Source organism: Mirounga angustirostris, unplaced genomic scaffold (genome assembly GCF_029215605.1).
Source record: "Mirounga angustirostris isolate CCGP_5_RB_7025 unplaced genomic scaffold, mMirAng1.0.hap1 SCAF_6, whole genome shotgun sequence".
NCBI lineage: Eukaryota > Metazoa > Chordata > Mammalia > Carnivora > Phocidae > Mirounga > Mirounga angustirostris.
In genome coordinates, this window is record NW_026991714.1 from 15277285 (window position 1) to 15292023 (window position 14739).

Genomic DNA, 14739 nt, shown 5'->3' on the forward strand with positions numbered 1-14739 from the left:
ACTCTGGAAAACATTATGGAGTTTCTTCAAAAAGTTGAAAATAGAGCTACCATAGGATCCAGCAATTGCACTACTGGGTATTTACCCCAAAGATACAAACGTAGGGATCCGAAGGGGTACATGCACCCCGATGTTTATAGCAGCAATGTCCACAATAGCCAAATTGTGGAAAGAGCCAAGATGTCCATTGACAGATGAATGGATAAAGAAGATGTGGTATATATATATATATATATATATATATATATATATATATATACACACACACACACACACACACACACACACACACAATGGAATATTATACAGCCATCAAAAGGAATGAAATCTTGCCATTTGCAACGACGTGGATGGAACTGGAGAGTGTTATGCTTAGTGAAATAAGTCAATCAGAGAAAGACATGTATCATATGACTTCACTGATATGAGGAATTCTTAATCTCAGGAAACAAACTGAGGGTTGCTTGGGTGTTTGGGGGTGGGAGGGATGGGGCGGCTGGGTGACAGACATTGGAGAGGGTATGTGCTATGGTGAGCGCTGTGAATTGTGCAAGACTGTTGAATCACAGACCTGTACCTCTGAAACAAATAATACGTTATATGTTAAAAAAAAAAAAGAAGAAGATAGCAGGAGGGGAAGAATGAAGGGGGGAAATCAGAGGGGGAGATGAACCATGAGAGACGATGGACTCTGAGAAACAAACTGAGGGTTCTAGAGGGGAGGGGGGGTGGGAGGATGGGTTAGCCTGGCGATGGGTATTAAAGAGGGCACATTCTGCATGGAGCACTGGGTGCTATACGTAAATAATGAATCATGGAACACTACATCAAAAACTAATGATGTAATGTATGGTGATTAACATAACATAATAAAAAAAATTTTAAAAAAAGATAAGGTTAAATGGCCCAAGGACACTGCCCTATTTCAATGATGTCATATGTAGGCACCATTTTTTTGGGCACTTATATTTCTCAATGGATTCTCCCCCCAAAATAAGACAGAAGAGTGAAGTAACTTTATCCTGGACCCACACTGAGTAAGTGGCAGGGTGGACCCCCATGTGACCTGCTCTACTGTCCTCTCCCCTGGCCTGACCCCCATGTGACCTACTATACTGCCTTCTCCTCTAAGGCTTATTGTCCCACAAACCCTACATGGGAAACTGTGCTCTGAGTCACTCTAAGGTCCTATCTTAGAGGCATTTTCGAAATGCCATGGAAACATAGAGGAGGAAATATTTCTGCCTGTATATGTGAGCAGAGGCAGTAAATTTATAGCAACATTGGCCTATATGTACTTTTAAATAATTTGTCTGTTTTTAGAAAAGTTTTTACAATCACTCGATTCCTTCCTGGTTGTCTTCTTCTAGATATGCAACCATCATATGTGTCATTTCTTTTCCTTCCTAAATCTTCTAATGATTCTAGAAGATATAATGTTGATTACTGAGATTGGCTCGCAGTTCTCATATTAAAAAATAATCTACAATGCTCAGAAAATATTTAGAAACATGCCAAAATTTGGTTGCAACATGTCATATTTCCTTAATCAATAGGCTAAAGATAAACGTGCTATTTCAGAGCTATGTTTGAAGGCTGGTAATCAGTAAAACAGTATTTTTTATGAGTTGCATAAATGCTTTGTGGTGTTACTGAAATATCTTAATTGCTTTTATGAATGTATTTAATGAGTTCCATTTAAAATGTGATGTTATTTACCTTATGGGATTAAATGACTCACTCCATCCAGACACTGTGCAAACCCAAAGGAACTGCTTTTTGTCTGCAGTGCAGGGTGAACCAGAAAGCTCTAAATCCAACTGTTAGTTGCTCTGCTCTGCCTGGGTGAGCTCCGTGCTGTACCCACAGGAGATCTGGGCTGGGGACTCTCTGTCCAGGAGCTTCTGGTCTGGTATCCAGGCTTAATTGAATAACAGCAGGGGCTTCAGCTAGAAGAGATGAGATGGCCGGTCAAGATGGCTACAAGGTCAAGAAACAGCCTCAGAGGAAGCAATGTTTGTGTCACAGAGTCGCTGGAAGATCAGTTTCCAACAGTTAGTGTGTTACTGAGAAGAGTTTTGTTATCTTGTGGACAGAGAAAGAGGAGGACAAGAGGAACACCTACTGTGTTAGAACCCTGATGATCAGTGTAGCTCAGAGTAGAAGCTCTTATTTTTCTTTCTAGCCCTTTTTAGTTCCTTTGCTTTTCTTCTCTCGTCTCTGATTTTAAACTTTGTTTATTACACTTTGGTCTGAGCAGTAATAATAGCTAATTCTAATGAGCACCTACTATGCGCTATACATGGTACTAAACACTTTTATGTGATTATTTCACCTCATTGTCCCAGCAAACTCTATGAGGTAGATGCTATTATTATTATTATTATTCCACTTTTATGCATGAACAAACAAAGGCTCGGTGACTTTGCTTAAGGTTATGCAAGTATCGACTGCAAGAGGTAGGATTTATTTAACTATTTATTTTTGTGGAGAAAAGGGAATTTTACTTCAGAATCTTTGCATAAAAACAGTAAAAATTGACATTGTGAGTTAAGCAGGGATTTGTGTTCAATAGGATGGTTGTGTTTTAAAGCTGGCAAAGGAAAATGACTGCTCTTTGGTATTAAGGAAATCCATTCAGAGTTTAATATTATTCTTTAATCTAATGAGAAAATAGTCAATGTTGAGAGTAGCCAAAGCACACCTCCCCCCTGCCCCAGATTGGGATTTTCTAGTCCATTTTCATGAATTAGCAGCAGATACTGCTCATTCTCATTCCCATGGTAACATGGAAAAATTAATTGTACCCCCAAAACTTCTTGGAATAATGGGATAAAATGATTTTTTTTAAGATTTTATTTATTTATTTGAGAGAGAGAGTGAGAGAGAGAAAGAGCACAAGAGGGGGGAGCGGGAGAGGAAGAAGCAGACTCCCTGCTGAGCAGGGAGCCCGATGCGGGACTCGATCCCGGGACTCCAGGATCATGACCTGAACTGAAGGCAGTCGCTTAACCAACTGAGCCACCCAGGTGCCCTAAAATGATTTTTAATGAAAAAAAATAAGATAATTATTTTATGACTCAAATAAGCAAATGCAATATCATGAGATTAAACTGGAGTGGAGGGAATCCAGTGAATCTCACAAGTAGGTGTCAATCACATATTTGTAAGTAAGTAAAGAAATGTTACTTTATCAGAGTTAGAATTCCTGTTGATAAGCAATTTGGTGGGAAGAAAACATGGGTGAGAATACTGAGAATAGAGGAGAGGAGGAAGGTCGGCAGGAGGGGGTAAGGCAGGGCATTCTTAGGGGAAGTGGCCAGTAAAATTTCCACTATGGTGAACATTTTAAGACTTTAAAGAATTTCTTTCTGGGGTGAGTGGAAGAGATGAGTAGGCAGAGTACAGAGAATTTTCAGGGCAGTGAAAATACCCTGGAAGATATTATAATGAGAGACATATGCTACATTTGTCCAAACCCATAGAATGTACAATACCAAGAGTGAACTTTAATGTAAACTATGGACTCAGGTTGATTATAATGTGTCAGGATAGGCTTATGTGCCATTCAGGTGACAGTGATAAGGGGGAGGCTGTTCATGTGTGGGCACAGAGAGTATATAGGAAATGTCTGTACCTCCTTCTCAGTATTGATGTAAAACTAAAACTACTTTTAAAAAATAAAGTTTTTTAAAAAGTAGATGAAAAATAGAAAGTTAAAATGTCAGATTGTCTTATTGATTGAAAGAATTCTTTACAGATTCTACATATAAGTCCTTTGATTCATCTGTCATGTGTTCATTCTGCCTACCTCCTACCAAATACTCTATTATTATTTATTGACTATTCCTTAGTAGACACTTTAGTAGATCTAATAGTGTCCTCCCAAATTCATGTCCCCCTCGTGCCTTAGAATGTGACATTATTTGGAAATAAGGTCTTTGCCGATGTAATTCATTAAGGGTCTCAAGAGAAATCATCTTCAGTATAAGGTGGGACCTAAATTCAATGACTAGTGTCCTGATAAAAGAGGCAAGTACACAGAAAGAAACACAAAGACCACATGAAGAGAAAGGCAGATACTGGCTTTATGTTGCCAGAAGCCAAAAACACCAGGAAGCACCAGAAGCTGGAAGAAGCCAAGAAAGATTCTTCCCAGAGCCTTCAGCAGGTGCATGGTCCTGCCGACATCTTAATTTTGGACTTTAGGCTTTCCAAACCAAGAGAAGAACTTTCTTTTCTTTTTAGCCACCAAGTTTGTGTTAATTTGTGTAGTTGCTCTAGGAAACTGATGCAGACACTCTTCCTGGAGACTGGCTACTAAAGTGAATAATATACAGTACTCGTCTTTAAGAGGTTGAAAGAGTGATGTTACAAGATAAACAGGCAGCTATTTGTCAAAAGCACCTGCAACGTTTTTATAGAATTAACAATGACTGAGCGTATTTTTAAAAGGATGGCTAGGCATTTCGTGGTCAGCTGTGGGAGGTGGGGAGGAAGAATCAGAGAGGCAAGATACAGCATCTGCAGCAAAGGTGTGGCACCAGAAGAGAACCTGGTAGGGAGGGAGAGTGGGAATCTCACTGAGGCCAGAGCCAAGAAGAGGTCGGGTAGGAAATAAAGTTGGAGAAGGTAGGAGGTGTAGATAATTTGAACGGCCTTGTGTGCTGTGCTGGAGAGTCTTTTGTTTTACTCTGTAGGCAATGTAGAGCAAACCAAGATCTGAAAGATGGAAAACGATGTGATCAGACATCAGTACAGTGGAGTGATTAAGAACACAGGTGCCTGGACCCAAACCCTGGCTCTGCTGCTTATTAGGTAAGTACACGTGGGCAAGTTTCTTATTATCGGACTGTCATCTGTAAAACAGAGACAACAGTTCCCTGGCAAAGTGCTAGGGTGGGGAGGGTGAGGGGTAAGTGAATTCAACAGGTGTCATCTTTAGAACAATGTCTGGAATCTACGAGGCACTTAACGCTAGTCATTATCATCTGCTGCCCATTTCATTACTAGAAAGTTCATTCTGGCAGCAATGTGCAAATCCCAAAGCAGAGATAACAGAAGGGAGTAGCATTCTCTTAAGCAAAAGCCTGAACAACGTAGTGAGAAGGAAGCAGAATTTTGTGGAGATGTTTCTTGAATAGAATCAAAGGGTTGTATCGATCAATGTGATGTGAAGAATTAGGAAAGAAGAGAAGATGTTGGCTCAGAGATTTCTTCCTTGATGAAGAGTAAACACTGATGCCATTAGCAGTGAGCGGGAAATACAGTGCAAGTGATGGGGGTCTGGAGAGGTAGGGCAGGGGAGAGGGAAATACATTTGATTGTAGACATGGTTAAGTTTCAGGTGACTGTGACATCCAGGTGGGGAAGCTTAGAGGCAGTTTAGAAGGCATTCTAAAAGAAAGGGAATGGATGAAAATTCTTAAAGTTATGTTTTTTTTTTTTTTAAGATTTTATTTATTTATTTGAGACAGAGAGAATGAGAGGGAGGAGGGTCAGAGGGAGAAGCAGACTCCCTGCCGAGCAGGGAGCCCGATGTGGGACTCGATCCTGGGACTCCAGGATCATGACCTGAGCCGAAGGCAGTTGCTTAACCAACTGAGCCACCCAGGCGCCCTTAAAGTTATGTTTCTTAAAGGGAGCTCCTCTGGACGATGCTTGATGAGAATCATCTGGTGCTCTTATTAAAAATGCAGATTCAGGGCACCTGAATGGCTCAGTTGGTTAAGCGGCTGCCTTCGGCTCAGGTCATGATCCCAGGGTCTTGGGATCGAGTCCCGCATGGGGCTCCCTATTTGGCGGAGACCCTGCTTCTCCCTCTCCCTCTGTCTGCCGCTCTGCCTACTTGTGCTCTCTATCTCTGTTAAATAAATAAATAAAAATCTTTAAAAAAACTAAATAAAATAAAAATAAAAATGCAGATTCTTAGATCCCACTCAAATCCTACTGAATAGAAATATCTGGCAAGCAGTTCTTGAAGAGTTGCATTTTAAGGACTCTTCCTAGGTGATGCTTATGCATATAAGAATAGTTTCTGGGGGGGCGCCTGGGTGGCTCAGTCGTTAAGCGTCTGCCTTCGGCTCAGGTCATGATCTCAGGGTCCTGGGATCGAGCCCCGCATCGGGCTCCCTGCTCGGCAGGAAGCCTGCTTCTCCCTCCCCCACTTCCCCCTGCTTGTGTTCCCTCTCTCGCTGTGTCTCTCTCTGTCAAATAAATAAATAAAATCTTTAAAAAAAAAAAAAAAAGAATAGTTTCTGGGAAACCTATAAGCCTCCAGTTTTGGCTGTTGATTAGAATCATCTTAGGAACTTTTAAAAGTACAGAGATACTGATGCACGGACTCATCCTCAAAGAGATTCTGATTTAATTGGGCTAGGATGGGGCCACAGCTTCAACTTGTTTAAAAAGTACCCCAAGTGATTCTAATCTGTAGACAGGAACTAGAAGGAGAAAAAAAGAATACTCGAGAAGGCAGAAGATCTGAAGATCAGAAAAAGGATTCATAAAAGACAGAAATGAAGATATCTGGACGTTAACTGTGCAAAGGTTTTTTTTTTTTTTAAGATTTTATTTATTTGAGAGAGAGAGAGAGAGAGTGCGTGCACACAAGTAGGCAGAGCGGCAGGCAGAGGGAGAGGGAGAAGCAGGCTCCCTGCTGAACAGGGAGCCTGATGCAGGACTCGATCCCAGGACCCTGGGATCATGACCTGAGCCGAAGGCAGAAGCTTAACCGACTGAGCCACCCAGGTGCCTCCCCCCTCCCTTTTTTTTTTGAAGTAGGAATAGGTAACATTACTACATTCAATAGAGATTTTGGCAGAAGAGAAACAGAACTGAAAACAGTCTAGTGGATTTGACCGATAGGCGATCAGTGACGAAATAGGGAAGGTATTTTCAATGGAGTGGGATAGAGATCGAATCGCGAGAAAGGGGGTGCCTGCGTGGCTCAGTCGGTTAAGCATCTGCCTTCTGCTCAGGTGTGTCCTGGATCTAGCCCAGTGTCAGGCTCCCTGCTTAGCAGGGGAGTCTGCCCCTCCTCCAGCTTCCTCCCCCCACCCCCCACCCAAGGTTTCTCTCTCTCTCAAATTAAAAACAAAACATGAGAGAAAGGCTTGAGGACATGGAGACAAAGAGCTCAGACTACTTTCACAAAGTTTTTGTTTTTTTTTGTTTTTAAGATTTTATTTATTTATTTGCTAGAGAGAGAGAGAGAGAGAGAGAGAGAAAGAGTACAAGCAGAGGGAGTGGCAGGCAGAGAGAGAAGCAGGCTCCCCGCCGAGTAAGGAGCCCGATGTGGTACTCGATCCCAGGATCCCAGGATCATGACCTGAGCCGAAGGCAGACGCTCAACCGACTGAGCCACCCAGGCGTCCCCTACTTTCACAAAGTTTGAAGAGAGCTGGAACCCAGCTTACAGCAAGAGCAAGGCTAATGCCATCTTTCCCTTTCTCTTTTTCCTCTCTCTATATGAATGAATTAAAATATTTAGAATATTTGTAGCTGAAAAAGAAAATACCAGAGGAAAAGATAATTTTTTTAAAAAAGATTTTATTTATTTGAGAGAAAGAGAGCGCATAGGCAGGGGGAGGGGCAGAGGAAGAGGGAGAAGCAGACTCCCCTCTGAGCAGGGAGCCCCGGGGCAGGACTCTATCCCAGGAGCCTGGGATCATGACCTGAGCTGAAGGCAGATGCTTAACTGACGGAGACACCCAGGCGCCCCTAAAAAGAAAATCTTAAGTATATTTCCAGAAGTAGTCTGAAGAGGAGAAATTCAGAGTTTTGTATGTAAAGAGGAAAGACATGGTCTGTCCCTGAGAACAAGAGGTAAGGATGAAGGAAGGGGTAGTCAGTGGGGATGGGAGCATATTTACCATCGTCCACTGTGAAAGAGGGCTTTGGAGGATGAGGGAGGGCTTGAGGGAATGCTAATTGTTTGCATGGGGAATTATAGAGGAAATGACCAATATAAATACTCTTGGATGGTGTTCAGAAGTCCCACTGGGATATGAAGTCCTAGATTTATAGTGGCAGCAAACCAGATAGCCTAGTGAGTCTCTCCAGCAACCGCTGGCAGTTCATACATGGGAAAGACAAGGCTGCATCTGGGTTGGGACTGGCAGGGGTAAAATGAAAGAACGAAAGTGATGAGACTGTTAGAGCACCGGGATTCATATAAGGACTTTATGGTGTGGGTAGGAGTGTGGAGTGAAGAGGCTAGTCTGGGATAATGAAGGATGATGCAAGGATTCATGGTTCTTCATGAGGTCTTGCTGTACTTTACTAAAAGTGAGGGAGTGAGAAAGAGGTGGGAAAAATCAAGGTTGTAAGCTGTAAGTGGGATTTCGTGGTTTAAGATTTCAGAGTAGGGAAGGTGTTGGTGACCACAATACCCTCGGTTTAGTGAAGACCGTGAGTTGCTGATTGTAGCACAATAATAAACTAGGGTGAGAGAGGGAGGGAGTCCAGATGCCTGGGTTCTTCATGAACTTGCATAGTGATTTGAATTGTGAGATGGCAGTGATGAATTTGATAAAGTCTAGGGTGTAGCCCAGGTTTGTAGCCTCTGAAGAGAGACCATCCTGGGTTGGAATCCTAACTCTTATCCTTTACCACCAGGGTAATGTTGGGCAGGTTATTTCTGTGATCCTCGACTTTTTCATTTATAAAAACAGAGATAACAGCTGTCTCTTAGTGAATTTTGAATTTTATTTCTATTTCTGGCCTCTCTTATCCCTTCCTTGAGACAATGAGCAAAAAGCTTGGCTACTTGAGAAGGAGGGGATGTGAAGGGAAAGTAAATTTTGTGGAAGAGTAATCGGTATTTTGGAAAGGCCCCCCCATATGTATATACATATATGTGACCTATAAATTGTCTTTCTGAAATTAGTGCACTCTCAAATCTCTTACCTAAGCTAGTCTTGAAAAATAGTGATGAAAATTCTAGACCAAGTTGGTTGGTGTACCATTTTGTAGCTCTAGTAATTGAGGGGCTGGGATTCCAAAGAGAAAATGAGAGAGAAATTATTGGAATTAGCCTAAGTAACAGCTGATTTTGCTTAGTTCCTACATAGAATGCAAAACTTCTACAGCTTGTTGATTAGTGAATATGCTTTTGGAGAGATTGTATATAATACAATGAAGGGGTACTTGTATGATACGGATATTTGTTTCGTAGATAGGCCCATTGCCCTTTTTTTTTTTTAAAAAAAAAACTTCATTATTTACTTGAAAGTAGATGTTTCTTCCTTTTTAAAAAGCTTCATAGAATGCAATTGTCACACATGGTTTTAAAATTCAAGCCTAAAGTGCTTAAGATCAAACTCGTTTAAAATTCTTTCAATGTTCAAAACATGTTTCAGACTAATTAATGACTTGAAGTGTAACTGAACTGCATATTTGACTCCAGACTTCTTTGCTACATTAACAAATCTCAGAAGAGAAAAACAGAATTCCTGTGTTCTTTCTGCAAAATACACATGCCGCTGCATTGTATCAAACAATCGGGGCACTATTCACGTTGTATTCTTTCTAGAAGGTACTCTTCAGGCACAATTCTAGACTCCTGTTATGTGAGAGAAGAAACAACACCAAGAAATTAAGGATAAGGAAATTGTGGTATAAAAAATCAGAACAAGAATATTGAAATCTAAATAAGGATCGAAATCACATTGTTCTAAATTTGGGTAGGAAACGGTAAAACCAATCCAAAAGAAGATTCGCAATGTAAACTGCAGAAGTCACAGTGATCCTAAGTATTTTCAAAAGTAGCTTGTTAAGATCAGGAAGAGGTAAAAGTAGAGTTGAATGAAGATGTAATTAAATCACCACCTACTAATGGTGGAACCAAAAGAACTTTAGTTTTGCTCCTAACTTTGACAAATTAGAAAGCAATGTTAAAGAATGTTTTGAGACTTATATTATTCAAAATGAGTGACTGAGCACACGGAGTGCCCCCTAATATTAAAAATGTTGTGGGGGCGGGGCGCCTGCCTCACTCAGTCATAGAGCATAGAGCATGTGATTCTTGATCTCAGGGTTGTGAGTTCGAGCCCCACTATGGGTGTAGAGATGACTTAAAAAAATGTTGGTAAGATGATCAAAAATCAACACCACAACCATGCTGAAACACAAAGGGGGAATCTTCATGCCAAAAGCAAGGAGAGAAAATTATAGATGGTAAGGAGATTGTTCCAGATTGAAGAAATAAATCAGAGTTGAAAGCTCAATGGAACCTTAATGCCAACAAAGGTAGAAGTAGCACCTGGAGCAGGGCGGGGCAGAGAGGCGATCCACAGGCTGATGAGTTCCAGCTACACTACTTGATTGATCCTGGCAGCATCCCCCTTTCCTTTTCCTTAGCCAGGGAAAAATGACAGAGACAGAGGTTAGGTATGGGAGCTTGAGACAAACAGACTGAAAGGCTGGTCAGAACGGGGAGAACACGAAACATTGGCACCTGCAAAACCAGTAACTAAAACATCTCCTTGACCTTTTCTCTCTAAATATGCAGAAATACGAACTAGCCTTCAGTTTCATGTCTTTTCAATCAGGTTGCCCACAAAGAAATTGCAGACTATCTAATTGACAATCTGTATAAAAGCCTGCATTCAGGACTCCTCAAACGTTGGAGGAAAACTCAACACTTGAGAGAGGAGAGATTCAAAATAGAGAAAGTTTCTAACAGAGTTTGCACTATAAGCGTGACTTTAGAAAAACCATAATAAGTATCCATGGAAAGATTAATATCAGAGCAAAAGACAGGACAGTTGAACTACCAAGAGAGATGGAAGTAAAATTAAATTTTACCATTGAAACAAAGAGCTGGCTGGATTAGCCCAATGGACATAGCCAAAGGTGCCTCTTGTAAACTAGAAGATGAACAAAGAATTATCCCAAATGTAGTACAAATACATGAAGAGAAATACATCTGAAATATGTGGGATAAATACATTACTTTTAATAATTTGTCTAATAAAATGTCCAGAGGAAAAAGGCAGAGGCTATAGAATAGAGAAACCATCCAAACTACAGGCAGATGATGATGTCCCAGGATGACAGCAAAATAAGAATTTTCAAATTGAAAGGGTTAACTATGTCTAGCAGCAAAAACTAACAATGACTCCATATTCCAGGCTCCACATTGGGAAACTGCAGAAAGAAAAAATTGTAAAACTCCGAAGATAGGAGTGGGGGAAACCCGATTACCTACAAAGGCACAATAACCAGTTCGATATTGGGTTTTTTATCAGCAAAACTGGATGCAGACGGATGTGGAACATTGGAGATCTTGGGACAAAGAATTTTAACGCAGGATCTATACCAAATAAAAATATCACTCAAATATGGGAATGAGTTAAAGACATTTTCAACTATGTAGGAACTCAGAAATTTAACCATTCATGGACATCCTGTGAAAAATAAATCACTGCTTCAGCAGGAAGATAAATGCGTGGGGGGTGATAAATGGAATGGACGAAGGAATATTGAGTTGCTTTAGTAAAACTCAAGGGATGTGTCCATGTCAATGTCGACCATTAGTTTAAAATGCAATTTGGAACTCATTCAAAATGACACACCCATGTTAGAGGGAAGACGATAAATGTGGGAACAAGTAAAACTATGCTGAAATCCTTGACTTTTAGAAAAAAGATTCTGATGAACTCTACATATTTTGAAGAAAATCATAAGGAGGTAATCATTATATGAATATGAATTATTTTTTAAGAGTATGAATTAAATGTATAATTTTTTCATCAATGAGTAAAGAAAATGGATCAGGAAAACTGTTCAACCTATTTAAAGGCAGAAACAGGGATAAATAGTAGCATAAATAAGTAAGCCCTAAAATATCAGAAATAATAACATTTAATCCATGGACTAAGCTCACCTATTAAAATACAGACACTGATTGGCTTTTTTCCCCTAAGTTTTTGTTGAATTCTAACATATATGCAGAGTGTACCAATCATAAGTGTGTTTTATGCAAATTGAACATGTTTTCACAAATTGAACATACCAAGTAGCCAGCATCAAAATCAAGAAACGGAACATTTATAGACCTTCAAAAACATCCCCTCTCCCCCCCCGCCCCCCACCTACCCCTTTAACCCTCCTTCCATTCAGGCTTTACCTCTTCTAGGGAAACCACTATATTGACTTTTGTCATAATACATTAGTCTTCCCTGGTTTTGAATTTTATGTAAATACAATCTATGTTATGTTTTATTTCATGGATGGCTCTGTCACTCAACATCATGTTTGTGAGATTCAAACATGTCATTGCATGTAGTTATCAGCTGTTCATTCTCAAGGCTGCATGGAGTCTCATTGTATGAATATTCAACAATTATTTATCCATCCCATTGTTGATGGACATTTGGATTTGAATTTTCAGTTTTAGCCATTATGAATAGCACTGCTATGAACATGATAATACATATAAACATATGTCATTTAGTGAACATGTACACACTTCTTTTCAGCTTAAGCCTAGGAATAGAATTGCAGCATATATGATCTCCAATTACACTGCATTTTTGCCCCTATGTGGTATTTCTTATCTTTTTAATTTCCTCTATTTTGATTGAGGTTCATTTTAGCTATTGCTATTGTTTTTAATTCTTTGATTGTGGAGGAAGTTGGCATGTATTCATATGTTTACTGACCTCATGTGAAAAGTTTATTCAAGTATTTTGCCCATTTTTCTGTATCGTTTCTCTGTCATTGACTTGCAGGTGTTCTTTATATGTAGGTGTTCTTTATATACTCTGGATAATGATTGTTTATCAGATATTGCAAATGTTTTATCCCACTATTTGACTTGCCCTTTTACTGTCTTACTGATGTTTTATATAAACAGAAATTTCCAATTTTAAGGTATTGAGTTTTTTCTTTCATATTATGGCAAAAAGAAGAGCAAAACAAAAACAACATACCTGTCCCACTTCTCTGAAGTGCAATGTTTTCATAAGTTAAGTGTCTATATAGGTATAAGTATGTTTCTGGGCTCTCTGTTCTGTTTGCTTTGGTGTCTATTTTTACCCCTCCCACAATGTCTTATTGTACCTTTATTATGTCTTGTTGTCCACTAGTGTCCTTTCCCAGCTTCTTTTTATCTCTCTAACTTGTTTTTCCTCTTCATGATTGTTGTAACTATTTGTCCTTAGTTTCATATAAATTTTATTTTGTTTTTTTAAATATTTTATTTAATTGTCAGAGAGAGAGAAAGCACACAAGCAGGGGGAGAGGCAGGCAGAAGGAGAAGCAGGCTTCTTGCTGAGCAGGGAGCCCAATGTGGGACTTGATCCTAAGACTCTGGGATCATCACCTGAGCCAAAGGCAGATGCTTAACCGACTGAGCCACCCGGGAGTCCCTCATACAAATTTTATAATTGAATTGCCTTATAATGAACACAGCTAAATAGAATTTTGATTTCTATCAAGAATGGACAGCAAAATTTTATTACATGTTTTTTCCTAGTCTTTTCTGGTTTCATATGAATTTTAAGATTGTTTTTCCTATTTCTGCAAAAAATGTCATTAGGATTTTGATAGGGATGGCATTGAATCTATAGATGGTTTTGGGGGAGTTTCGAGATTTTAACAATATCCAGTCTTCCAAGTCATGTACACAGGATGCCTTTCGTCCCATTTGTCTTGTTTAATTTCTTTTTTTTTTTTGGTCTTGTTTAATTTTTTTGTCAATGTTTTGTAGTTTTCAGGATACAAGTTTTTTATTGCCTTAGTTTACCCCTAATTATTTTCTTCTTTTGATGCTATTGTAAATGGGATTGCTTTCCTAATTTCCTTTTCAGATAATTTGTTGTTAGCGTACAAAAATCAGTAATGTTTCTTTCTTTTTTTCTTTTTTAAGGCTTTTATTTATTTACTTGAGACAGAGAGAATGAGAGAGAGAGAGAGAGAGCACATGAGAGGGGGGAGGGTCAGAGGGAGAAGCAGACTCCCTGCCAAGCAGGGAGCCCGATGTGGGACTCGATCCAGGGACTCCAGGATCATGACCTGAGCCGAAGGCAGTCGCTTAACCAACTGAGCCACCCGGGCGCCCCCCAAATCAGTTATGTTTCTATCACTAATTTTGTATCCTGTTGCTCTTCTGAATTTATCAGCTCTTAGAGTTTGTTTTATTTGTTCTTTCTGCAGCATTAGTTGTATTGTCTCCTCTTTCAATATGGTTTGTTTTATTTCAATCCTCTCTCTCTCTTAGTCTAGCTAAAGGTTTGTCAACTAATTACCTTTTCAGAAAATGTAGTTTCCACAACATTTTTAATTTTTATTCTCTATTTCTTTTCTTTTTTTTTTTTTTAAAGATTTTATTTATTTTTTGACAGAGACAGCAAGAGAGGGAACACAAACAGGGGGAGTGGGAGAGGGAGAAGAAGGCTTCCAGCCAGGCAGGGAACCCAATGCGGGGCTTGATCCCAGGACCCTGGGATCATGACCTGAGCTGAAGGCAGATGCTTAATGACTGAGCCACCCAGGCACCCCTCTATTTTGCTTATTTCTGCTCTATATTTCCTTCTTTCTGCAAACTTTGGGCTTAGTTTGCTCCTCTTTTCTAGGCCCTTGAGGTATAAAGTTAGGTTGTTTATTTTCAACCTTCTTTTTTTTTTTTTTCCTGCAAATATTTTTATTTTTTTTCTTATTTATTTTCTTTTCTTTTTTTTTCTTTTTTTTTATTCTTATGTTAATCCCCATACATTAAATCATTAGTTTTAG